Raw genomic sequence first — 7,161 nt, 5'->3', positions numbered from 1 at the left:
TAATATAAGAAGGCAAATACGATAGCATCGCTGTTATAATTGTAATGAGTCACAAATGCTATTTTGATGGTTTTCTTTGAAAGAAATACACAAAACCCAAGCGATTTAATTAAAGATCTCCAAGGCTTTGTAATCAGCATGGCCACAAATGAAGGCAAATCTACTTTCATGTGGCAGAATACAAGAGCAGTTTTCCCATTATAATAAAAGGAAAGAAGAGAAAAAGACATTTTAAAGAGTTTTGTTTATAACAATACTAGGACATGACATGAAGGACCTATATCCCCCATGTGAGAGAAAGACTGTGATGAGCTTAGATAAAGCACGGAGGGTTTGGGGTTTTTTTTAATGGTTTCTGAATACATGCATTACATTACACATGTCTGCTTAACACTGAGCACATCTCCAGGGAGTTCTTTGGCAAATGTGTTTGGGAACAAGAAAAGGAAGAAACTGCCAGGGAGTCAGACACCAACAGGTAGCTAGAAACATTCACCCAGCTCAATTCCTGAAGCTTGTTCTGAGCTTTTTTCAAAACAAATGCTCAAAGACCAGGACACAGAAGCAGTCTTTGAAGCTGCTGAGATCTTTGAATCAAAGAAGTAGGACGGGTCACTCAGCAAAAGGCTTTTATTTTTGCCAAACAAGCATGGAGAAAGTGAGCATTTTTGACCTAACTGTGCATGGGGCTCTGACCACCTGGGACTGATCTGCTCGGAGGAGCAGGAAACACTGTGAGGCTTGACCTGATAGAAATAGCTACTGTTTCCTTTGCATCGTACGGCCACCGAGCCTGCGAGATGCACAGGATCCTGCATGCATCCAAGATTTGCTGCAAAACATCAGGGAAATGGCGAGAGGGCAGATTAATCTCGTTTACTCTGAAGAAGCCCATGATTAATGCAACTTGGATAGTGCTGTAGGAAGGGGGATGGCTTAAAAAGATGGAAGGAAGTCTGTGGCTGTCCTTAGTTGATACTATATATGGTATTTGGTCAGTTCTGCTTTAGAAGCTGTAGCCAGAATCGCATTTTTATTGTATTTCTTTTTTAAAGCAGAAAAAAGGTCAAATAACTTCACCGCACTCAAAGAGCCCGCGGTGATGGATAGTGCTGCGAGTGGCAGCTGCTCCGTTTCGAGCCCTGGGAGCGCTCGCAGGGGCTGCCACAGGGGTTACGCCCCCCGCCTTGCCCTCTTCCAGACCAGTGAGCCCTTAGACTGGGTGGCCTCTCTGCTCCTGCTCCCTTGGGACTCCCGTAGCTCAGATTTTGACCCACATGGACCAGCTTGGTGGGGAACTGTGTTGGGTCTGACGCATGAACCCTCTGGACCAGAGCTGCGGTGACTGCGGCGGGGACAGCTGCTGGCTGGTAGGGGCCAGGGTCCAAGGAAGGGAAGGATCTTTCTTCTGCTGTTACTGATTCCCCTCGTGACAGTAATGCCAGGACGGTGCTAGGAGCTATACGGGCAGTGATTGCAGATGTTCAGCTGACGAAAGAGGTGACTCATAGGTAACGAGTCAAATTGATGGCCACAGACCATCAGAGTATCTACATGTGGGACAACAGGGCAATCAGCAAAAAGTGAGTCTGGGTCTACCTCGGAGGATCACAGCTTCTTCTCTGTCCCATTCCAGTGCCAAGAAAGCCATAAGCTCACCTTCATCCTCAGTCCCCTGAAATCTCAGTGCTCCTTTCAGCAGCTCAGGTTCATTTAACGGGATGGGGCTTTGCTAGCAGGGCAGGTCCACCGAGTGGACTCATTCCTGCTCTGAACTGGCCACCCCAACAGGCTGATTTCTCAGGACTAGGGCCATCTGGTTGACCCACCCCCTCTCCAACAGCCCTTGTTTAAGGTCCAAAGCATTTGGGGGCTGCATTTTTTGCAAAGCCTAACAGTTCTTTCCCTCTGATCCAACCAGCACTGATAACCGGTGCTGCTGAAAATGCAGGAACATCCCCCTTTCCCTCCACTCCCCTTTTACATCTGCTCTACATTTGCATCTCAGAAATTAGAGAACTTAGTTATGCGGAATTACATAGCTCGGGCTGGAGTATGGAACTGATTGGGTATTCAAGCTAAATAAGACGAGTTTAAAGATCTTTCCAGGAAATTGAGTGGAACACCCAAACTGACATTTGGTATTAAATATTATATTTTTGCAGTTGCTCTTTATAGTCCGTTGGCATTGAACATCTGGGAGCACGATTCAGAACATGCAGAAACTGAATACCTGCTCAAAATTATGCTCATCAGAGCTCAGAAATTAAAATATTACTGTGTACACTCCAAGCCAGTCCATTCCTAAAAGGTAGGGCTATTAAAATATGATTAGTTGAGCCATATCTGGTCTCAGAAATGTCATACACCATTACAACTGAAAAGACCTTGATGCAATTCTATTGGCAACGTCCCCTGCTTGATCAGCAGCAAGATGCCAAAGAATGAACCTTGCAAATACTTGCTCCAGTGCTAGGAGGGAAATTAAAGAGGGGGTGGTGGTGTCTCAGAGCTCTCGGTTGTACAGATTGGGGTGGCTTTGGGCTCCTCCTTAGGGCAGGCAAGAGCTGAAAGCTTGCACATTTTTTTTCCTGATGTGTGAATCGCTTTGCTGCCTCAAGCACATGTTACATCTTCATTTTCACCCAGGTGGGGACTGTCCTCTGCCACAGCCCCCCCTCCCAGACCCCAGCAACTGCAGCTCCCCATTCCCAACATGTTCACATTTCCAAGAGCTCCGCGCACTTCATGGGTGGTCAGGATTGCATTTCCCCCCTTGCCAGAGAATAAAATCCAAACAACAACCACAGAAACCTGCAGAGACTAGGCTCAGGTTGGGGTAATTATAATTTCCTTCCACTTCTTGCAACACAGTGATTGATATATATATATATAAATATAAATATATATATAATAATTCTTTGCAATATGTGGTCATTTCTCCTAATGAGGTGTATTGCCCTAATCAGGTTGGCATTGCACAGCATTAATCACTGTAAGCATTTCTGTGCCGAAATCTCTGCAAGGGCAAATCACCACACAGAGGGCTCAGCCAAGGGGGGCTGGTGCTGGGTGCCCCATCCCCCGTGGACACGGGCCGAGCCCTCCAGGCCTGGGCTGCTCTCAGATCCAAGAGAAACCTCCCGCAGGGATGGCCAAGGGGTTCAAGGCAATTGCCTGCTCTGGAAAAGTCAGTCCGAGGGACTGATCGGTTGGTGCAATTACAACAGCAACAACATCCCCCAGAGCCAGCCCTTGTTCTCTGTAATTGAAGACATTTCCCATAGGCGGGTGGCATATTTTTTTTTTCAAGCGTGGCTGCACTAAACCAGACATCCGAGTAAGATGCAGTTTTGCAAAAACAAGGCAGAAATGCGGTTATATATTTTTTTAAGGTCTTGGGACTGAGGCCAGGCAAGGTCCCAGCCGTGGTGCCCCCACTTTGCTGCTCTCTGTCCGCCCTACACCGCACAGCAATCCCCATTAAAGCAAAGGCAGTGCACCATGCCCTGGCCCGGCGGGAGCTGCTGCTCCCTGACTTTGTCAGGGCTTATTACTCCGTGTTTTCACACTTATCCCCAAGGTGTTGAACTCGCCCTGAAGGTTAATTAGTAATTTATTGCGCTGTCATCAGTTCGAGGCTACTAATGGCTTCAATTTAGCCCCAGGGCTTTTTTTTTTTTGCTTTTTTTTTTCTTTTTCCTTTTTTTTTTTCCTTTTCTATTTTTTCCTCCTTTCCTCTCCTCCTGCCTGCTTTGGAGGAGTTGGGTGTTGCAGCGCGTGGGAAAGATGCAGATCTACTAGGAAAAGCATGTGGAAATAAGGTCCAAAGGAGTAGGTGAAGATGGCCCCTTCCCAGCTCTGGGAGTGGACCCCAGTGGTCCTGTATCCCTGGCCCAGTTTGCAAAGAAACAATTTAAAGCAATTCACAGAGAACTGCAAAGCCGAGGGTGTTTTGGGGTGCTCCTAAATGCCCAGCTTGAAGCAGCATCCTTTGGACAGCTTTTCCAAGGCAAGGTGGCCATGGAGCACGAACCTTGGGCTGAATGGTCTCTGTGGCTAGCAGCATCCCCTTCTGCCCTTGCAGGGTACAAAATCATCTTGGCTGGAGAAACCTAAACCAGCTTCACTCACTGTGAGACATCTGTGAGTGGGCAGAGGGCAGCCTGAGAGGACACACTGAGCCCATCGCCCCGGCCTCTGGGTGCCTGGTGTTTGCATGCACAGCTGCAAGGCTTGGCAAAGACCTATGGTTGGATCCAGCAAGGACTGGGGTTGGGGATACTGGGAACAGGGCTATTTTGATGCGCCTCCAGTGTGCCTCAGTTTTCCCATTTATTTATACAGCAGGTGTGCAGCCCACCTCGTCCAGGTGCACACGCAGCCCATCAGGCAATCTGAATAGCAAAGCACCCCCCACCCGCCCCAAAAGCCCTCCACACACCTGAAAAGGACTTAAATGCTGTCCCACCAGCAATCCCTCTTCATCCTGCCCTCAGATGCTTCCCTGGGGCTTTTGTGCCCCCCCTCCCCACCACGGGACAGTGCGTGGGCTTGTCCTCCCTGCTGTATTTCATAGAATCATTTAGGTTGGAAAAGACCTTTAAGACCATCAAGTCCAACCATGAACCCAGGACTGCCCACACCCCATCAGCGCTGCTTTGCCTGATGGTGTGCCTCTTGTGAACAGCCGCGCACAGATTTTTTTTGGAAAATAACCATGTTTCCTGTGTTTATAAAGGCCATTAGGTAAACCGGCCATGGGGAGGAGGGCAAAAGCATGGGAGGTGATGGTGAGGTCCAGCTGGGCGGCTGTCTCAGCGCTGCAGCCTGCATCCCGGGCAGGAAGGGGTAGCTGGGATGGAAGCATCCCACCGGGGCTGAACCACAAAGGCACAGGGTGCGGGGACAGGCAGCTTAGGTAGCCTTGACACCACCAGCCCTTCCCTGCGTGGGCACTGGGGACACGGGGACAGCAACAGTGGGCTGTGCCTGGGTGATTCTGGGTGCCAAGCTCCCAGTGCATCCTCCCCAGGGATTCACGGGTGAGAGGAACTGGGAGAAAGAGAACTGGGCCGTTTTAGGAAAAAAGGGAAGAAATAGATCTCATCAGGAATACAGGGGGTTTCTTTCAACCAAAAGGCTGCAACAGATCCCTCACTACTGGCTCTTGGGAGCGATGTGGTGGCTGAAGGCAGATGCAGAGCGGAGCAGGGGCAGCGGGATGCCCGCATCCTGCTCAGCCACGGGACCATGCGGGGGGCGAGGGGTGAGCCAGTCCTGGGGGGGAGGGGGGAAAGGTGCATTTCTCAAAACTGTGTGACCTGTCAAGCCAGAAAGGAAAAAGGTATGGACATTTCTTTGGATTTTGATTTAAAAAGAAATAAACCCCCTATATTTAGCTTTCACCTTCAGACACACACACACACGTGGATTCTTAGAGTAACATCTGCTGTTCCCCTCCCCTGTTTAATTTATGGCCGTTAACTTCAGGGCTAAGGACAGTTTATGGAAAAAAACACCTGCTTTCCCCTGCTCCCAGGACAAGGGTGGAATTTTCTCTGACTCTGCATCCTAAATAAAGCTCCGTTCCAGGCCCCAATGATTCATACCATGGCTCACGCACACATGCCTTATGTTAGGAGGCCCTGTCAAGATGCTCATGCCCCTTTGCAGTTCACGGACTCGAGCACAGGCTTTGCACAGATCTCATTTATACACATCACCGGGGCTTTCTGCAGAGCCCAGGGGAAACCAGAGCCCCGGACACCGGCTGTCCTGGTGTTGGGGTATGGCCGTGCCATGGGCCAACCTCTTGAAGAAAGGCATGGGGAGCCCTGTTATATATAAGGGTCACTAGGAACGCAGTAAAGCCACCCAGTTCTGGCTGCTAGCCTGTTTTTGCTACATCCCACACTTATTCCAGTGGGCTCCATCCTTCCCATCTCTTCTCCAAATGCACCTTGTACACGCACCAAGCTCAGGCCAGCCCTTGCTCTGCTTTCTCAGCAAGGCAGTATCTCAGCCCTTTGACACAGATCCCTGGCTCTGCTTCTGTCATTATAAAAGATTGTCTTTCCATGATGGAGCTTTCACTCATGGATGCTTGTCAAGAAAAAAAAAAAAAAAAAAAAGAGGCGGGGGAAAAAAAAAAAGGCAAAAAAAAATCAAAATGAGAATTGTTGGCAGCAAACGGAAGATAAAACCTGGACACTCATCCAAGCTTGTATTTGGAAACTGATAGCCAGTGCTCAGGCGGCACGCAAAGACCCCCCACGTAGCAAACCAGCCCTCATCTGGAGCACGGTGCAGCACGCAGGGCTGGAGCCCGGGGAGGCTTCGCCCCCACCAGCAGCCGCGCCACGCACCCCGACGGCAGCGCGAGGGGAGGGTTGCTGGCTCCCATGCATTTTGCAAGGGGGGAACAAAGCAAGGTGGTGGCGGCGGGGGGAGAAGCCTATGACTAATCTTGTAACCTTTCCTTTTAGTGTTTAAGAGAACCTAAGTCTGTTTACAATAAAATGGACTGATATTTTTCATCCTTCCAAATGGAACAAGGATTATATAAACAAAGTAACCTCAGACACAGAAAACACCTGTTGAAGGGAACCGGCTTGAAAAGACATGCAAAATCTATCTGTCTATCTATCAAGGCCTCCTGTTGACTTGTGGTCAAGTTCAAGTTGAAGTGCACGGCAGAGATCTGCTGATGGGGGAAGGCTGCGATAAGCAAAAGCATTAGCAAATGTCCATGGTTTCTGCTTGGGAAATCAGGGAAGGAGCAAGGAAGAGCTTTCTACCTCTTGAAACCGAGGAGTTTAGGTCTGCACATTCCTAGGTAACTTCTGAACTGGATTGGAGCCGTTTTCCCTGTTCTCTGGTATCTCGCTTCCAAGAAGAAATCCCAAATTGGGAAGTTACGGAATAACCTGTCAAAAATCTCCCTCTCATCTTCTACCCTTTGGCTCAGGTTTCAGTCCTGCACCAAAACATGTAGGATTTCATTTCATCCAAACTGCTGTGGTTTTGATTTTTTCCCAAACTAATCAAATTGAACACAACCATGGTCACATAATCCTACAGGCTGGGTTTGAAATCATTAAGCCCTTCAGCTTCAGTGGTGTCTTGCGGTGGTGAGTTCCACAGATTAATTACGTATTT

This window comes from Falco rusticolus, chromosome 15 (genome assembly GCF_015220075.1).
Source record: "Falco rusticolus isolate bFalRus1 chromosome 15, bFalRus1.pri, whole genome shotgun sequence".
In the NCBI taxonomy this organism is placed as follows: Eukaryota; Metazoa; Chordata; class Aves; order Falconiformes; family Falconidae; genus Falco; species Falco rusticolus.
Note: the sequence above shows the minus strand (reverse complement) of the source record.